The 20381-nt window shown below is 46.8% G+C and overlaps 2 long non-coding RNA genes across 3 annotated transcripts; one reads left to right on the forward strand and one right to left on the reverse strand.

Annotated features, from left to right (window-relative positions):
- Nucleotides 1-4229: 4229 nt before the first annotated feature.
- On the reverse strand, nt 4230-7888 carry LOC122923143. 2 transcript variants are annotated; one of them, XR_006387239.1, is made up of 3 exons: nt 7812-7888; nt 4606-4739; nt 4230-4501 (listed from the first exon to the last, which is right to left on the reverse strand). It is a non-coding gene; the product is annotated as an uncharacterized LOC122923143 (long non-coding RNA). The 2 variants fall into 2 exon arrangements; XR_006387238.1 differs by lacking the exon at nt 7812-7888 and adding an exon at nt 7220-7267.
- Nucleotides 7889-7937: 49 nt separating this feature from the next.
- On the forward strand, nt 7938-9319 carry LOC122923140. The gene is made up of 4 exons (XR_006387237.1): nt 7938-8157; nt 8243-8305; nt 8391-8491; nt 8621-9319. It is a non-coding gene; the product is annotated as an uncharacterized LOC122923140 (long non-coding RNA).
- Nucleotides 9320-20381: the final 11062 nt, after the last annotated feature.

A 20381-nucleotide genomic window follows, 5' to 3' on the forward strand; every position in this document is an offset into this window, starting at 1 on the left:
TAACAGTTTTCACTTAGTGTCACGCCTCCTATGGAGATGAGCTATACCCAAGGTCTTCTGTGTCCCCCAAGGAAATTGGGCGAGAAATACAGATACAATTTCAAAATTTCACTTTTTTGGCATATCTTCCATTTTAATATATTTTTTTTCCAGTTACAAAGCAAGGGTTAACAGCCAAACAAGACTCAATATTTATGGCTCTGATTCTGTAGTTTACAGAAACACCCCATATGTGGTCATAAACCACTGTACGGGCACACGGCAGGGCACAGAAGGAAAGGAATGCCATACGGTTTTGGAAAGGCAGATTTTGCTAGACAGTTTTTTCTGGACACCATGTCCCATTTGAAGCCCCCCTGATGCACCCCATGAGTAGAAAATCCATAAAAGTGACTCCATCTAAGAAACTACACCCCTCAAGGTATTCAAAACTGATTTTACAAACGTTGTTAACCCTTTAGGTGTTCCACAAGAGTTATTGGCAAATAGAGATGACATTTCAGAATTTAAATTTTTGGGCAAATTTTCCATTTTACTATTTTTTTTCCAGTTACAAAGCAAGGGTTAACAGCCAAACAAAACTCATTATTTATGGCCCTGATTCTGTAGTTTACAGAAACACCCCATATGTGGTCGTAAACCGCTGTACGGGCACACGGCAGGGCGCAGAAGGAAAGGAATGCCATACGGTTTTTGGAAGGCAGATTTTGCTGGACTGGTTTTTTTTTTGACAATATGTCCCATTTGAAGCCCCCCTACAGTAAAAACTCCAAAAAAGTGACCCCATTTTAGAAACTACGGGATAGGGTGGGAGTTTTGTTGGTACTAGTTTAGGGTACATATGATTTTTTTGTTTCTCTATATTACACTTTTTGTGAGGCAAGGTAACAAATAGCTGTTTTGGCAGCGTTTTTTTTTTTTTGGGTTATTTACAACATTCATCTGACAGGTTAGATCATGTGGTATTTTTATAGAGCAGGTTGTCACGGACGCGGCGATACCTAATATGTATACAATTTTTTTTATTTATGTAAGTTTTACACAATGATTTCATTTTTGAAACAAAAAAAATATGTTTTAGTGTCTCCATAGTCTGAGAGCCATAGTGTTTTCAGTTTTTGGGCGAATATCTAAAGTAGGGTCTCATTTTTTGTGGGATGAGATGACGGTTTTATTGGCACTATGTTGGGGTGCATATGCCCTTTTGATCGCTTGCTATTACAGTTTTTGTGACATAAGATGACAAAAAATTAATTTTTTTACACCGTTTTTATTCAAAACATTTTACAGTGCTCAACTGAGGGGTTAGGTAATGTGATATTTTTATAGAGCGATCGATACGGACGCGGCGATACCTAATATGTATACTTTTTTTTTTATTTATGTACGTTTTACACAATGATTTCATTTTTGAAACAAAATAAATCATGTTTTAGTGTTTCCATAGTCTAAGAGCCATAGTTTTTTCAGTTTTTGGGCGATTATCTTGGGTAGGGTATGATTTTTGCGGGATGAGATAACGGTTTGATTGGCGCTATTTTGGGGTGCATATGACTTTTTGATCGCTTGCTATTATACTTTTTGTGATGTAAGGTGACAAAAAATTGTTTATTTAGCACAGTTTTAAATTTTTATGGTGTTCATCTGAGGGGTTAGCTCATATGATATTATTATAGAGCTGGTCGATACGGACGCGGCGATACCTAATATATATATATTTTTTTTTATTTATGCAAGTTTTACACAATAATATTTTTTAAACAAAAAAATAAATCACGTTATAGTGTCTAGTTTTTTTTTTTTGGGCCATTGTCTCATGTAGGGGCTAATTTTTTGCGGGATGAGGTGACGGTTTGATTGGTACTATTTCGGCGTACATGTGACTCTTTTGATCACTTTTATCACCTTTTTTGGGAAGTAAGGTGGGCAAAATTTCAATTTCCTGATAGTTTTTATTTTTATGGAGTTCACCGTGCGGGGAAACTAACATGACCGTTTTATAGATCAGGTCGTTACGGACGCGGCGATACCCAATATGTGTAGTGTATTTTATTTTTTAAATTTTTATTCAGTGATAAATGTGATTTTATTATCTTTACTTTTTTTTTTTTTACATTTTTGGGACCTTTTAGCATAGATCTGTTCAGCACCATAGACAGCAGGACGCCTGAGAAGGCGTCCTGTTGCCATGGGGACCTTCCCCGTCTGCCACAACTAAGCAGACGGGGAAGGGGAAGGAGGGGAGCTCCCTCCCTCTGTCCCCCCATCCATCTGGGGGCTGCAAAGGCACAGCAGGAAAGGGTGAAATGGCTAAACGGCTGACATCGCACTGAGCAATGTGCTGACACTCTGGTAAACCACTGGACACCAATGAAAATTTAGCGGGAGGCGGGCGGGGGATCGCGATCCCGCAACTGCCGCACCGCCTACAAATTAGATTTTGGACATTTTTAGGTTTCTGATCCCTGCGGTCAGGGACCGCAGGGATCAGAAACTACATAAAGCGCTGCAAACCGCAGGTCTGAATTGACCTGCGGTTTGCAGCAATCGCCGATATGGGGGGGGGGGGGGGGGGGGTCACAGGACCCCCCTCGGCATTGAGCCTGAGTGCCTGGCTGTGTGTAACAGCCGGCACTCAGCGCTCTCACCATGTCTGCAGACATGGTGACAGTTTAATGCCAGGACGAGTATACTCATCCTGGTGCGCTAAGTACCCTCGCTCCAGGACGAGTATACTCGTCCAAGGTCCTGAATATGTTAAAGGGAATCTGTCACCTGCTTTTACCATTTTAAGCTGGCACCATCGCTATGTTCACTAAAGTACATTATTTCCAGAAGTCATCTTTTTACTTTATTTCGTTTTGTCCTTTTGATATAAAAGCGCTTTTTATGATATGCTAATGAGGCTCCAAGGTGCCCAGAGGGGCGTTTTTTCCCCTCTCCAGTGCCCAGTGACGCCCCCCTGCAGTGCCTAAGAACGCCTCCTGATCCTCAAATAACCTCCCACAGCCCCGGCAAACGGTTCCGCCCCCTCCCCACGTCATAGTCTACCTTCTAGAAATGCCCAGTCCTTCTTCCTGTCGGCTAGAAAACTTGCGCACGCGCAGTACCGCCTGCGCGATCATCAACCTCCTCAGGGCAACAGCGCTCAGGTTACATCACTGGGCTCAGCGCATGCTCAGTGAGACTTTTAAGGCTGTTGCCCTCAAGAGCTTGATGATCGCGCAGGCGGTACTGTGCCTGCGCAAGTTTTCTGTCCGCCGACAGGAAGAAGGACGACTGCACACTCTCAATGGCTGCACACTCTCCCCGGTCAACCAAGTCCGCTGCCTTGGAGTGACCTTGGATTCTGCCCTCTCCTTCAGACCGCACATCCAAGCCCTTTCCACCACCTGCCGCCTCCAACTCAAAAACACATCCGCACTTTCCTTAACTTTGAATCTGCGAAAATGTTTGTACATGCCCTCATCATCTCCCGCCTAGACTACTGCAACATCCTCCTCTGTGGCCTTCCATCTAGCACTCTCGCACCCCTCCAATCTATCGTCAACTCTGCTGCCCGACTAATCCACCTCTCACCCTATTACTCCTCTGCCAATCCCTTCACTGGCTCCCCATTGCCCAGCGAATTCACTTCAAAGTACTAACAAATACATACAAGGCCGTCCATAACCTGTCCCCTCCCTACATCTCTGAGCTACTTTCCCGATACACCCCCCACACGCACTCTCCGATCCTCACAAGACCTCCTTCTCTCCTCTCCTCTTATTGCCTCTTCCCACAATCGACTCCAGGACTTCTCCCGTGCATCCCCCATACTCTGGAACTCGCTTCCCCAACATATCAGACTCTCACCTACAGTGGAATCCTTCAAAAGAAACCTGAAAATCCACCTCTTCAGACAAGCCTACAACCCGTGACCCTGCTGCCTCTATACCGCCATGACCAGCTTCACCCGCACCTACTGTGTCCTTCTCCCATACCATGTAGATTGTAAGCCCTCACGGGCAGGGCCCTCTCTCCTTCTGTACCAGTCTGTAACTCATCTTGTTTATGATTAGTGCAATTGTCTGTATTATGTATGTGCACCGCTTATCATATGTACAGCGCCAGGGAATGAATGGCGCTTTAATAATAAATAATAATGATATAGCGTGGACCATTTGCCTTGTATTTGTCTGGATTTTTAAACCAAATGAAATAAAAGTTTCTTTGTTTTTTGGAGCCGAACATCATTTCGTTTTCTTCCTATGGTTACTTACACATAATCTGCAACAGCTCCATATCTTCTTACTGGCATGTTGACGCAAATTTATGTCACATGTCGTTAAGGGGTTAAAGAGATGCTCAATCCATGTGCATAACGAAATAAAAATTATGACGACAAGTGCATAACAAGGGTAAAAAAAAAAATTACAGAATATAAGCATATGATGTTGTGAACGAGGTGACTTGATCCATTCAATCTTCAAGAAAGCAAATGGAAGAAGCCAACTGAAACCTGTTTCAAAATAAAGGGAAAAAAGTGAATCTATAAACCAGAAAGAAAGCCTGAAAAATTTACTAGACAAATATAAAAAAAAAAAAAAAAAAAAAAGAAAGTACCTTTCATACAATATCCATTCTTTAGCGTTTTCCCTAAGGCTGGATGTTCTCAGGAAACATCACCACCAGGTATCTTTCTGGTAACGCGCGTCACCCCTATTGTTGTCTGCCTCCGATATGACCAGACCCTGCACCTGCAAAAAAATTAGCCTCAAAAATGAATGTCTTGCTCTTATCCAGGTCACATTTCTATCAAAATGTTCATTTAAATACTTCAAGTGGCCATCAGTTTATTAAACATTTCCATATTTAAAAAAAAATAAAAAATAAAAATCACACTTCCACAAAATACATGCTTTTAACCGCTTGCCGCACACCTAACGCCGAAAGGCGTCATTGCTGCGGCTCTCTCAGGCTACACTAACGCCGATTGGAGTCATCTCGCGTGAGCCGAGATTTCCTGTGAACGCGCGCACACAGGATCGCGCAGTTCACAAGTTCATCTGCAGCCTGCCGGCCGCGATCATTGGCTGGCAGGCTGTGGATTTTTGAATCGACCAATGAAATGGTTATGTCAGACGCTATTTTGAAAATAGCATCTGATATACCTGCTACCTGGTCCTCTGGTGTCCCTTTTGCTTGGATCGACCACCAGAGGACACAGGCGGCTCTCTAAGTAGCACCAAATCACCACACTACACATTAGATATTACCCTGGCATTTATTAACCCCATATTTAGCACCTGATCACCCATATTAGACTCCCTGATCGCCCCCTTATCCACCCCCCTGTCACTGATCACCCCCCTGTAAGGGTTCCTCATCCCTGCCAGGTAGTTTAGCGCCCAGCCCACTCCAGTCACTGATTAGTCGCTGATTAGCGTCATCGCTGTCGCTAATCAGCACTAGTACTATATAGTATCTGTAAGTGATCAATACTGATCGCAATCAGATCTATATAAGTACATTAGGGTCACCTTAGGCTCTACAAAAAACGTCGTGTTCGCCCGATCAGGCCTGATCTTGTGCCCACACTTGCGTTCAGTCCGCCCCACCGCAGTGACAGAATATTTTTTTCTAATCACTGCAAAAACACCGTAAAAATCGCTGCGCCGCTATAAAGATCACTTTTGAGCTTTTTGGGTCTTTATTAGCGATCGCAGCTTTAGGCCCCATGCACACGGCAGTGTGCGGGCCGTGGAACCGCGGCCTGGATCCCTCCTGAGAGCAGGAGCGCACGGCGTCACTGGTTGCTATGACGCCGTGCGCTCCCTGCTGCCGGCACAGTACAGTAATACACTGGTATAGATCATACCAGTGTATTACTGTATTGCGGCGGCAGCAGGGAGCGCACGGCGTCATAGCAACTAGTGACGCCGTGCGCTCCTGCTCTCAGGAGGGATCCAGGCCGCGGTTCCACGGCCCGCACACGGCCGTGTGCATGGGGCCTTACTTCGCAAGCACTCCTTTCTACTAGGTAGGTTTGCTCTTTTTCCCCGGGTAGTCTCAGAGGAATACCCCCTAAATTTAGTGAACCCAAAATGTCAAACAAGGGGGTATTCCGCTGAAGAGGCCTACAGGATTCTGACCGTGATGGATGAAAGCGATGGGGACGCCTCATCCGCTGAATCCAGTGGTTCAGAATATGAACCTGTAGACAGCAGTGGCACTCTAACCGCTAGTGAGGACGACGAGGTAGAGGTCCCTGCTACGGTCAGGCGTACCCGATCCCATGTCAGGGTTCTGCCTACCCCGCGTGATGATCCTCATTTGCAGCAGAGTGGCGCTAGCGCTGATCTTGTTTATGGTGCGGCATACACCAGCAGCGCAGCACAGCCTGGACCTTCAACCAGCACTGCCGTATTCCCTGGTGAAGTGGCGAGCACCAGACGGGCAGTTCCAGCTGGTACGTGCAATAACTCCCCTGTCGCAGCCACCGCGTTCACAGGCCCGTAGAACCCTTAGTCTCCCAGAGGTGCTGGCAAATCCTAATTGGCAATCCCCTGCTTCCGCCGCACCCGTATTGCCCCCTTTCACCGCCCAGTCCCGAGTTCGCGTGGAGACGGCTCATTTAGGATCGGCCCTTCAGTTTTTTGAGCTGTTCTTCACCGCGGATCTCTATGACCTAGTTGTGGCAGAAACCAACCGCTACGCCACACAGTTTATTACCGCCAATCCGGAAAGCTTCCATGCCCAGCCTTTCCGGTGGAAACCAGTCACAGTTTCCGAGTTTAAAATTTTGTTGGGCCTTCTCCTCAGCATGGGTCTAACTAAAAAAAACTTATTGCGGTCATATTGGTCTAAAGACCCAATACATTTCATGCCCATGTTCTCTGCTGCAATGTCCAGGGCGCGTTTTGAGGCCATCATGTGCTTTATGCATTTCACTGACAATAGCACCTGTCATCCAAGAGGCCACCCTGCTTATGACCGGCTCCACAGAATTCGGCCCCTCATAGACCATTTGTCATCCAGATTTGCAGATGCATATACCCCCAATCAGAACATCTGCATAGACGAGTCCCTAGTAGATTTTACCGGGCGCCTTGGCATCAAACAGTACATCCCCAGCAAGCGCGCCCGGTCAACTGTGCTTCTTGCAGACTCCAGACTAACTCTATAGGCCTCCTGCAGAGTATTACTTAGCCATACACCCACCAAGCGAAAACCTCACCTGCTTCTGCCCTTGTCCTCACCAGATCAAACCACTCAAAAGCCCGGGAAAGCATTTCAGCAACCCCCCCCCTCTTGCAGAGCATTCCAGCAACCCCCCCCCCTCTTGCAGAGCATTACAGCAACCCCCCCCCTCTTGCAGAGCATTCCAGCAACCCCCCCCCCCTCTTGCAGAGCATTTCAGCAACCCCCCCCCCCTCTTGCAGAGAATTACAGCAACCCCCCCCCTCTTGCAGAGCATTACAGCAACCCCCCCCTTGCAGAGCATTACAGCAACCCCCCCCTTGCAGAGCATTACAGCAACCCCCCCCTTGCAGAGCATTACAGCAACCCCCCTCTTGCAGAGCATTACAGCAACCCCCCCTCTTGCAGAGCATTACAGCACCCCGCCCCCCTCTTGCAGAGCATTACAGCAACCCGCCCCCCTCTTGCAGAGCATTACAGCATCCCCCCCCCCTCTTGCAGAGCATTACAGCAACCCTCTCCTAAGCCTCTGGGGGAAATCAACTGTGCTTCTTGCAGACTCCAGACTAACTCTATAGGCCCCCTGCAGAGTATTACTTAGCCATACACCCACCAAGCAAAAACCTCACCTGCTTCTGCCCTTGTCCTCACCAGATCAAACCACTCAAAAGCCCGGGAAATCAACTGTGCTTCTTGCAGACTCCAGACTGGCTCCGCCTACTCGAGTCTGGTCACATGGGCATGACATCATCAGAGGTCCTTTAGCTGCCTAGGAAATAGCATCTACCCTGCGGTGGCGGGGTGCGTTCCACAGTGGAACGCACGCTCACACCACATGCCTGCAGCTTAGCTACACCTGTGGCCAATACATCTGAATAATCAAGAGGGCTATAAAGTGGGCAGTGACAGTCAGACAATGGCTCTGGACCGCCATAGGGAGTGCAAGGGAGGACTGGACCGTAGGACAACTTAAATGTGAGTAACTCCATAAGACTGCTATAAATGGGCTCAAGATATATGAATACATCTTCTCTCATTACTTAATGTCTTGAATGCCCAGGCTCCATTCATCCACCTGATATATCTGTGGGGCCAGACTTACGTCATCTAGGACCTTTTCAAGGTAGCATCATTTATTTTGGTGGTGGTTTCCTTGATTGACTGGAGACACAATAAGTATGTATATGTATATACTCCTCTCTTTTCAGCCATATATCTATATCGCATAGGGACGCTCGTCCTATAATATGACGACCTGTGCCCTGTTGGCATACTAATACAAGGAGTGACATCAAAACTCTTAGACAGAGTGAGTTACCAATTAACCCTATGTGACTAGCATGGTGGTGGGCACACATTTATCAGGTGGTGATTTAGTGCTGATGACGACCTGTAATTATACATATATGTCTCTTTTTCCTTTCTGTTCCCTTTACAGAATCCTAATCTGAAGTCCTGCATCTATGTAACTGATAGCCATGCATCGATGGTTGATTATGTCGGATGCTTCCTTAAACTCTCTTTAATACTAATAATATCATGTAAAACCAATAGGTCCAGTTCGAACTGCCATTTGTGCAGGAACAGACATGATCCCACTAGGGCTGGTGAGAGAGATTCACCAATAGAGCGGTCCCATTACCTGGGCCTCCTATCCTATCAGTGTGATATATAGGCTATATGCTGCTCACCTGTTGCAGCATTTTCTACACCTCATTATTTAATTTAACGGAAAGATTCATTCACCCCCTGATGATCCCACACCGTGGGGGAAACGCGTTGGGGTATTAGTGTATTGCTTTGATTCGGTCCATATATCTGGGTGACCGCTTACACCCCTATAACGGAGTGTTTTTTAATGAGTAAGTCCGGTGCGCCGCGTACCTTTTGATATTTTTATATCACCAGGGATGTATACATAGCGCACTAAATTTATGTTTGTTTTTGTCTTGCTGTCCATAGAGGTCCCCCACAGAATAGGCTCATCTCAACAGGGAGGGCTACCTAGGATCTGTTAGCCTTAGGCTGGAGGACAGGGAGTCCCCACCATCAGGGGCCGTCCCTGGGCAAAGGGTTTAGCACAGGGTCCATAATAGGGACATTGTCCTTGCCCACAGCTAAACCCATCTAGTTAGGATAGGTGGTGGACCAACCATGGACACTCCATATGTGTTGAGATAATAAAGAATGTTTAATAACTGAAGCGATTGTTCTCTTGAAGGGTTGACTCTGTAGCTGGATTTTGACTTTTTAATAAGGCTGGTTGTTACGGACGCAGCAATACTTATTATGTGTGTTTTTTATTGTGCATAATTTTATAAGGTGAACAGGCTTTTTTTTTTACTTAAAACTTTATTTTTTTTATTATTTTAAAACCCTTTTTTGACTTTTTATTTTTGTCCCACTGTGGGACTTCTTCTTTTCAGGGTTTGATCTCTGTTTCAATGCAGTACAGTACATGGTGTATTGTACTTCTGTAGCTGGCAGGCGCCAATGTCTGTGTAAGGGATCGGGGCTGCCATAGCAACCATCAGCCCCCTGTCACGGCAGAGCGGGGTGGGGCGATGGAGTCAGAGGGAGACCCGCTCCCTCTGTAAACCCTGCACGTGACACGTTCCTCGCTGACCATGGCATGTGAAGGGTTAATCCCGTTTCAACTATGACGGCTGTCAGTAACAGCTGGGCCCGTGCTGCTGACCGGGTGGGCGCAACTCCTGCACTCGCCCGATCCTGTACATGCACTTGGGGTTGCGGCAAGAGACCGCATTCCCCCGCGTATATGTATGTGAAAATGCGCAAATAGGTTAACGACCGATCCTGCGGATCATTCTCAGTATCAGCTCTCCTGCACACAAACGTTTTTTTATCCTATTTCCGTTCCGTTTTTTGCGTTCCATATACGGAACCATTCATTTCAATGGATCCGCAAAAAAAGGAAGGTACTCCGTCTGCCTTCCGTTTCCATATTTCCGTTCAAAGATAGAACGTGTCCTATTATTGTCCGCATAACAGACAAGGCTAGTACTGTTCTATTAAGGCCAGATGTTCCGTTCCCCAAAAAAAAACGGAATGCACGCGGATGTCATTCATATTTTTTGCGGACCGCAAAATACTGAAAAAGCCACGCGGTCGTGTGAAGGAGGCCTCAGGAGCCTAGAAAACCCTTTTAAAAATAGATTGAAAAGAAACATGGACAAGCGCTGTGGCCTCTTAATAGTATTCCAAGCATAGCGCCATACATTGTGTAATGGCTGGACCTGGTATGGCAGCTCAGTCACATTTGCTGTGTGGTCTCTTCCTTACAATAGCCAGTCAGTAGATCTCTGTATATTATACATATTAACCCAGCGATGTCTGATCCTGTGTCAGTTTGTAACTGAAATACTGCCACCATGTGGTTGGATGATCACGACTGCTTATGATCAGGCAGAGCTCTGCTGGATCGGTGAGAGAGGTCTGCCTCCACACCATTCTGATCACTAGATGCTGAAGGATCTTGATGATGTCATGAGTGGGAGGGGCCAGAACCAGGAAGTGAATACTGTGATGTAAGTGAAGAGAAACATAATAGTGTGTGAGAGATGTATATGTAGCAGTGCTGTGTAAATATGTCAGCTGTGTGTGCTGTATTAGTCATGGGGTGCATGCAGCAGTGCCGTGTATGTAAGTTCTGACCTTGACCCCTCCACTTCACTAAATATATATTATTTTTTTCTAATTTTCCGTTGTCTAAACCAAGGGTGCGTCTTATAGTCTGGAAAATGTAGATTACACTTACCAGTATTGTGTTTTCCATGAGATAATGGCAGCACCCATAGAGAGACCTCCTCTTTCTAGACAGGAAACAGAATTGCTTAAAACAGGGAACGCCCTCTCTATCGTCAGTCCTTTTCCAAGATTAAGGAACCCTCCTATTAATATATCTATAATTATCCAGATTATTCCTCTTTTTTTATTTTTTTTATTCAAACTCCAGGATGGGAATAACGCGGGTGCGGTCATAGATAGTGGGGGGGTAAATAGAATCGTTGGTGGGATAGTGGGGGTTAATAAAGATACTTAGGGTCCTGCTCGTTGTCCAGGGGGGCTCGTCTGTCCAGGGGATGATTCTCCAGGTGAGGTGGGTGGGCGGCCGGCTCTCTTCTGCTTAGTGTCGGGCCAGCCGGACTTATATGTCCAGCCGCCCGCACTCCGTACCGCCCACACAGCGGCGCGCGAGCGCGCACCACTGTGAGGAACACGTGGGCCGGCGCGGTGAGATGACGTCACCGCGCCTGCCCGCGCATCCCTGCACGCGCGCCGCAGGGCCGCGTGTACTGGCTGACAGGCGGGAGATCCTTTGATCTCCCGTCTGCAGCTCTTAGCATTCCGGACATCGCAATGGTAATTGCGATGCCGGAATGCGCATAATAGAGGGAGCGGAGGTGTCTCCACTTTCTCTATTATGCTCCAATTATCTCCAGCCGGGCTGGAGATAATTGGAACAAAAGGATTCAGATTCATTAGAATCCGAATCCTTTTGAGGTCACCAGAATGACCGGACCTTATCCGGTCATCCTGGCGCCTTTACTCAGAATGCATCAATGTGAATGCTTGGGCCACATTCACATTGATGCATCTGGGTCCATGTAGGGGGGGGGTTTAATGTATGTGGGGCTGTGTGTGTGGCATTTACTTCAGGGGGCATGAAGGGGGACATATATATCATGTATATATATTAAAGGGGCCCACATATATATTAAATGGGCACATGCATATGTATAGGCATTCGCGGGCCACACTATATGAATTCCCACAGGGGCATGGATGAGCCCCTGGGGAATATCGGAGGCGGATGGGCGCAGGTGCTGGCTAGGTCATCAGTATCTGATCGGTGGGGGCCCGACAGCCTGGACCCAATGATCAGATGTTTGAGAAGGCACCAGAGCTCCTGTGAGTCTTGCAGCCTTCTGACGGTTAACCAAGCACAGTGCTGAACATATCGTCCTCAGCCCCACTCACTTCTATGGGGCCGAGCTGCTCATAGGTCATGTGACCTATAAACGTGTCGTCACTGGCCTAGGGAAAGCTGAGAGAAGGCTGCGATGCTACTGCGAGCATTATTCCTTCCCATGTGCATAACCTTACATTTGCCAGTGTTAAACCTCTGTAGTATATACACAGTATACTGTCCTCTGTAGTATATATACAGTATACTGTCCTCTGTAGTATATCTATTTAGTGTCATCTGCAACAATTAATATTTTACCGTGCATGCCTTCTACAAGATTATTAATAAATAAATTTAAAGAGGCCAAATACTGACCTCTGTGGTACCCCACTAGTGACCCCTCCAATACTGACCTCTGTGGTACCCCACTAGTGACCCCTCCAATACTGACCTCTGTGGTACCCCACTAGTGACCCCTCCAATACTGACCTCTGTGGTACCCCACTAGTGACCCCTCCAATACTGACCTCTGTGGTACCCCATTAGTGACCCCTCCAATACTGACCTCTGTGGTACCCCACTAGTGACCCCTCCAATACTGACCTCTGTGGTACCCCACTAGTGACCCCTCCAATACTGACCTCTGTGGTACCCCACTAGTGACCCCTCCAATACTGACCTCTGTGGTACCCCACTAGTGACCCCTCCAATACTGACCCCTGAGGTACTCCACTAGTGACAGTGACCCAATCTCAGTGTGTACCGTTAATACCCACCCTCTGCTTTCTATCCCTCAGCCAGTTACTTACCCACATACAGACGTTTTCTCCCAGTCCGAGCATTCTCATTTTATATACTAACCTTTTATGTGGTACAGTGTCGAATGCTTTGGAGAAGTCCAGATATACGACATCCATTGATTCGCCGCAGTCAAGTCTAGAACTTACCTCCTCATAGAAACTGATTAAATTAGTTTTACATGACCGATCCCTCATGAAGCCATGCTGATATGGTGTTTGCTTATTTTCATTGAGGTACTCCAAGATAGCATCTCTTAAAAAACCTTCAAACAGTTTACCCACGACAGATGTTAAACTTACCGGCCTATGGTTTCTGGGCTCTGTTTTTGGACCCATTTTGAATATTGCCACCACATTTTCTAAGCAACAATCCTGTGGAACACTCCCTGTCAATATAGAGTCCTTAAATAACAGAAATAAGGGTCTGTCTATGACTTTATTCTCTAAGGATACAGGGGTGTAAGCCATCTGGTCCCGGCGATTTATCCATTTTAATCTTTTTAAGATGCTGCTGTACTTCTTCCTGGGTCAGACAGGGCACTTTTAATGGGAATTTACTTTTACATTCTGCATTTCATCTGAGTTTATTTTCCTCAGTGGGGGAAAAAAAAAATATTTAATAGCTTTGCTTTCTCCCCATTGCTGTCTACAACTCCCCCCTCATCACTCTGTAAAGGGCTGACATCTTCAGATTTATACTTTTCACCATTTATATAATTAAAGGGAACCTGTCACCTCTACTATGCTACCCTGACTGAGCGTTTCTAAATGTTCATTGTGTTACTCTAAACAAATAAATTAAACTTTTAATTTAATTTGCAGACAAATTCAATAAGTATTATGCATTTTTATATTTCCCGCCTTTTATGCAAATTAACATAAAAGAGTCATATCTTACTTGTGTGACCAGAGAAGTCATATTTTCAAGCTCTGACTCATCTCAGGTTAATTTGCATAAGTATCAAATCGTTTTTTTTTATACACAATAAAAGCACACAGAGCTATGGGGACTGTATATTGCGGATGTGCTAGCGGCCATCTAGCAACCCATGTCCTCAGCTCTATACCCGAAATCCAGGTGACGGGTTCCCTTTAAGGAACATTTTATGGTTAGTCTTACTCTCTTTGACAATGACTCACTCTGTTTCTAGTTTGGCTGCTTTTATTTATCTTTCACATATTCTATGTGTTTTTTTTATTTATCCACAATTTTTTTTCCATGTTCCTCACCCTTTTATTCCCATAAAAGGTATATACCTCTCACAATTAGAGCTTAGGATGCTTTTAAAAATATCCCATTTTCTGTAATAGCGGTTACTACCTGCCAATGTTTTCCTGGTCACAGCATGCTTTCAGCTTGTTCCCTGTAGCACTTCCTTAGGGCCAGCGTGTATCACTTCCTGTGATTTAAGGGTTTTGCACATGTGACCTTGCTGACCAATACTAGCCCTCCTGCACCTATATTAGTGGTCCAGCCCCCTTCCCAGGTGCCTGAGCGTTAAGGTCCTTGTATCCTGCGAAGGTTGCTGTTATCTTTGCTTGCGTTCCTGTTTACCTGACCCGTGGCTTGTTTCTGGATTCTGCTACCTGTTTGATCCCTGCCTGCTTTCCACACCTCTCCTGTTACCAATCTGGATTGCCTGACCTATTGCTTGCTTGACTTCGCCTCTGCCTTCAGTCCTGCACTGTTGCTCCTGGTTATGACTTGGCCTGCTGACTACGGACCAGCTGCCGCATGCACTAATCCCTCCTCAAGAGGTAGTGACCTGGTGTTCCCCTTGGTAAAGTCTATACCCACCATCAGGTGTACAGTGAAGAATGAGGGGTTCACTTACACAACTCCCTCAGGAGGTTGGTATCATGGCACAGTGGGTTCACACTCGCTGGTTCATGACAAATTCCTGATGGAAAAAGATGACTGTGACACGAGATCTTTAGACTCTAGCATGATCCAAGGGGTAGCTATAGACATCCTGAAAAGCCTCAAAAAAAAAAAAAAAAAACTCTCCTGGGCCAATGACTAACACTGTGGCCTTCTCTTCTGGGATTTTCTTGAGTACTCGATAAAAGCTTAAGGGGGGGATAAAGACGACATTAGCTCCAAGTCTGGGCAAAAGCATCTATTCCTGCTGGTAGCTCTCCATGGGAAAGAAAGAGGTCTCTATTCTCCTGTTGGCTCCAGGATCAAAAAAGATCAAATCAATCTCTGGTATACCTTAAAGAGGAGCTCTCCGATAAAAGTCCACTTTCCCCGACACAGCCGGCGGCAACTTACAGTATAGTATATCTGGTCTCACCTGTTATCCCCTTTTTCTTTAGGGCAGTAGGCCTGTGTTTCCACACAGTATTTGAGGTAATTTCTAACATATTTCTGACATTATTCCTAAATCAGTGCTTTATATAAAAAAAAATGATTTGGTGTAATAAAATGTATATTTTTAGGTATTTTTGATAGGTGTTTTTCTTGTTCAGGAAACATATCTGTAGGTCATCCAATAGAAGTCCACTCTCCCTGACACAGTCTGAGGCAACTTAGAAAATCTGCCTGTACATTGTCCATTTCTCTGAGATGGACTGCTGAGAGCCATTAAAGATTTCTCCGCTATCCTGAATATCTAATGGAAGACAAAAGCCCTAGAGCTCCAGTACGTCTGTCTGTTGATGTGGGATACCATGTCGGAGTATACCTTCACATTCCTGCCCTTGAGAACTGCGAGACCCTAAACCAATGCTAACAGAACCACTCAGCTCCTTGTAAGTGTGAGACTGTGTCCCTGTCCCAGCAGAAGGCAGCATTCTGTATGGGCTCCCCATCCTGTTGGGCTGGCATCTATAGTAGTGGGAAAGTAATATTTTTTTTTTTCTCCAAGATATCCCCCTCTAAATTCTCTAAACCCATCCACCACCTCAGAGAATTTAGGGCTTGAGACGACAAAGTCTAAGGAATGTTGGCATCTGTCCCTAGAATCTGAAGCTGTAATTCTCAGGTGATACGGAGGCCATTCCACGGCCGGAATAAAGACGGTCATTAGATCCAACACTGAGCCTCTCGGAGTCACTGACCGCTGAATCAAAAGCTGTTGAATTCTTCACTGGATTAATAAAGCTTTCTGATGGGTAGATAACACTTCTGGGAGACCGAATCCCAAATTACTCCTAAAAACTGATATCTCTGACTTGAGAACAGATTGGATTTTTCTAAATTTATTTCACATCCCTGTTTTTTGTGGAGCCTGGCCTCAGTGTGGAGGTTCACGCCTGTATAGGTGCGCGCTGTGGCCTCTCGTACACGGCCGTGTCTGTTTTGCAGTCGCAGATCTGCAAAATACGGATGGTGTCCATGTGCTGTCAGCGTTTTATTTGCAGATGCATTCATTTTAAAGGGGTTATCCTGGAAGTTTTATTGATGACCTATTCTCTGGATAGGTCATCAATATTAGATAGGTGAGGGTTTGACACTCCGAACCCCCACCAATCAGCTGTTAGAAGAGGCTGGTGCTCTGTGAGCGCCACAACGTACATCGCTCACATGGCCTAGTTGCAGCTCAGCCCCATTGAAGTAAGTAATGTTGAGCTGCAATACTGAGTACTGCCACTGTACAACGTATGGCGCTATGCTCACCAGAGCTCCCTATAACAGCTGCTCGGTGCTGGGGCTCTGACCCCCGCCAACGGGATAGGTCATCATGATCAATTCCTGGACAACCCTTTTAAATGTCTATTTTGCAGAAAAGACCTGCTGCATCCATTTGTTTGCAAAGAGATAAAACATGTCGTCCGTCCACTCCCAGGCTGCGGAGCAGGACGAGGGACCTTTGCATATCATCCGTCCACTCTCAGGCCAGAGAAGGACGAGGGACCTTTACTTCTTCAGCTTCTTCCTCTACATATCGTCCGTCCACTCTCGGGCCAGAGAAGGACGAGGGACCTCTACTTCTATAAACTTCTTGTGATACACGTGAGATAAGATCATCAGGGGTGTGGAAATTTAAAAAAAAAACTACTTGTCGAAGGACTAAAGCGGGGTCTCAATCTACTTGTCCTGATACAAAAAGTAATTGTAAATCAAAACCATATTTAAGTGAATCCCTTTAATGTACATGCCATACTGGGGCAGTGAATCCCTTTAATGTACATGCCATACTGGGGCAGTGAATCCCTTTAATGTACATGCCATACTGGGGCAGTGAATCCCTTTAATGTACATGCCATACTGGGGCAGTGAATCCCTTTAATGTACATGCCATACTGGGGAAGTCTCCCCCCCCCAATTCATGGAGGGTGAGTGGCTGGAAGTTGGAACCTGGCAGCACTCCTATTGACACTTCAATGCCAGGGAGAAGAAGCAGAGCGACAGCAGAGCATAGCTGACCCAGAGCAGTCACCCCACACACTACCTGCTGGGCCATCTATCACGGCACGGGCTGCCACCATGTCAGGAGCTCCTGCTACAGCCGCTGACTAACGTGTGCCTCCGCTGGGAGCTGACTTCCGGCCCGTGGCGCCCGACTTCCGGCCTGCACAGGAGCGCTGATAACTAGTGATGTGAAGTTCGGATCTTTTAGGTGAATTGGTTCATTTGAATCAGCTCACTCATGAATCGGATCTTCAGTTCACTTGCTGAGTCACTGACTGAGCTGACTCGCAAGTGAACCGAAGACTCTAGGTGCCGGTGCGCATGCGCAGATGTTATGCAGTCGCTTCACAATCACTTGCTGCTGACTCGGTGCAGTCGGCTCTTCAGCTCTCTAATTAGTAATGAGCGAGTCAGGATCAGGAAGAGTGATTGATTATAGTGATAGTGAAGGGAAGCTGAGGCCGGACAGGAGGACTCGGGTCAGGAGTCGGGAGCGGTCACTGTGGTGTGCAATGTGCATGGTTACCCACAGTGACAGCAGTCTGACACTGACAGCAGTACAATGAACCAAGTGAAGTGATGTGAACCCACCCTTAGCTGTATAGCTACTTAACTGAATGAGATGCCTTTAACATATATATATGTCCTGACAAGCCAATTTGATCCTAAATGGTTAATTTAATTCAACCTGTAATCTAAACTCTTGTGTCATCTGTCACTTCTCCTATCCCTTAACCGCCTCCGGACCGCCTAACGCAGATGTGCGGTCCGGAGGCGGCAGCGCTGCGCACAGTCACGCATATACGCGTCATCTCGTGAGACGCGAGATGACGCATATATGCGCATGCGCAGTTCGCGCCGGCATTTCGTAGAGGGGGGTCGGGTCACCAGCCTGCCAGCCAATGATCGCGGCTGGCAGGCTGGCGATTTTTAAAAAAACCAATCAGAGGCCATATATCAGATCATATTAGTAAATATGATGTGTTATATGGCTGCCTGCTCCTCTGCTGGTTCTTTTCGTCGGTTGGATCCAGCAGAGGAGCAGGCTTCACAGTGAGTACACCAACACTACACTTTAGCCCCAGATCACCCCCCTGAACCCCAATTAACCCTTTGATCGCCCCTGTCAATCAGTAGTGAAAGGAAAAAAGTGATCAGTGTAAACTGTCACATTTTTTTTCACTGGTATTGACCGTTAGGTTTTAGGTATAGTTTAGGTCCCTTGGTTAGGTAGTTAGCGTCGGTTAGCGCCCAGCCCACCGCACCGCAGTCACTGATTCGCTGATTAGTGTATCGCTAATCAGCATTTGTACTTTTATAGTATCTGGAAGTGATCAGAACTCATCACGGTCAGATCTATAATTGTATTAGTGTCACTTTAGTTCGCCCTCCACCCAAAACGCAGTGTTTGCCCGATCAGGCCTGATCGCTCGCCAACACGTGCGTTCGCCCACGCCCGCCCCACCGCAGTGACAAAAAATTTTTTTTTTTTGATCACGGCACCATCACTTTACACGCACTGCGGCGATAAAAAAAATCAGTTTTTATATTTATCAACCGCAGCGGCCTCCGGTACTTCGCTAGCCTCCCCTTTGTAAGACAAGCTTGCTTTTTTTCTTGGGTAGTCTCAGGGAATACCCCGAAATTTAGTTGCCCAAAATGTCTAACGGGGGTATTCTTCTGAAGAGGCCTACAGGCTTCTGACCCAGTCGGATGAGGAGTGGGAACCCTCATCTGATGAATCCAGCGGGTCAGAATACGAACCTGTAGAAAGCACTGGCTCTCTGACCCAAAGTTCGGACGAGGAGGCTGAGGTCCCTGATAGCAGCAGGCGTACCCGGCCCCGTGTCGCTAGACCGCAGGTTGCGCAGGATCCCCTTCAAGAGCAGCAGAGTGGGGCTGGCGCTATCGGATTACGTGGTGAGGCATACACCAGCAGCCCAGCCCTTCCTGGACCTAGTACCAGCACTGCCGTACAACATGGTGAAGTGGCGAGCACCAGAAGGGCAGTTGAAGTTGGTACGGTGGCACGTGCAGTAGTGACCCCGTCGCAGCCACCGCAAAGACGTGCCCGTAGAGTCCCTGAGGTGCTGACAAACCCTGATTGGCAGTCCCCAACTTCAGCCGCACCTGTAGTTTTCCCTTTCACTGCCCAGTCTGGAGTTCGGGTTGAGACAGCTCAGATCGGTTCGGCCCTGGGATTTTTTGAGCTGTTGACTGCGGAGCTCTTAGACATAGTCGTGGCCAAAACAAACAGATATGCCACACAATTTATCACCGCTAACCCGGGAAGCTTTTATGCCTAGCCTTTCCGGTGGAAACCAGTCCAAGTTTCCGAAATTAAAACTTTTCTGGGCCTGACAAAAAAGCATGAATTGCGGTCATATTGGTCCACGAACCCGATTCATCACATGCCCATGTTCTCTGCTGCCATGTCCAGGGCACGTTTTGAGGCCATCCTGCGGTTCCTGCACTTTAGCGACAACACCGCCTCCCGTCCCAGGGGCCACCCTGCTTTTGACCGGCTCCACAAAATTCGGCCCCTCATAGACCATTTCAACCAGAAATTTGCAGATTTGTATACCCCAGAGCAAAACATCTGCATAGACGAGTCCCTGATACATTTTACCGGGCGCCTTGGCTTCAAACAATACATCCCAAGCAAACGCGCCCGGTATGGGGTCAAATTGTATAAGCTCTGTGAAAGGGCCACAGGCTATACCCACAAATTTCGTGTCTATGAGGGAAAAGATCAGACCCTGGAGCCGGTCGGTTGCCCTGACTACCTGGGGAGCAGTGGGAAGACAGTTTGGGACTTGGTGTCACCCTTATTCGGCAAGGGGTACCATCTTTATGTGGACAATTTCTACACAAGTGTGGCCCTCTTTAGGCATTTGTTTCTAGAACGGATTGGCGCCTGTGGTACCGCGCGAACTAGTCGCGCGGGCTTCCCCCAACGGCTCGTTACCACCCGTCTTGCAAGGGGGCAGAGGGCCGCACTGTGTAACGAAGAACTGCTCTTGGTGAAATGGAGAGACAAGCGTGACGTTTACATGCTCTCCTCAATTCACGCAGACACGACAATACAAATTGAGCGAGCAACCCGTGTCAT

This window comes from Bufo gargarizans, unplaced genomic scaffold, assembly GCF_014858855.1.
Source record: "Bufo gargarizans isolate SCDJY-AF-19 unplaced genomic scaffold, ASM1485885v1 original_scaffold_1247_pilon, whole genome shotgun sequence".
Classification (NCBI taxonomy): Eukaryota; Metazoa; Chordata; class Amphibia; order Anura; family Bufonidae; genus Bufo; species Bufo gargarizans.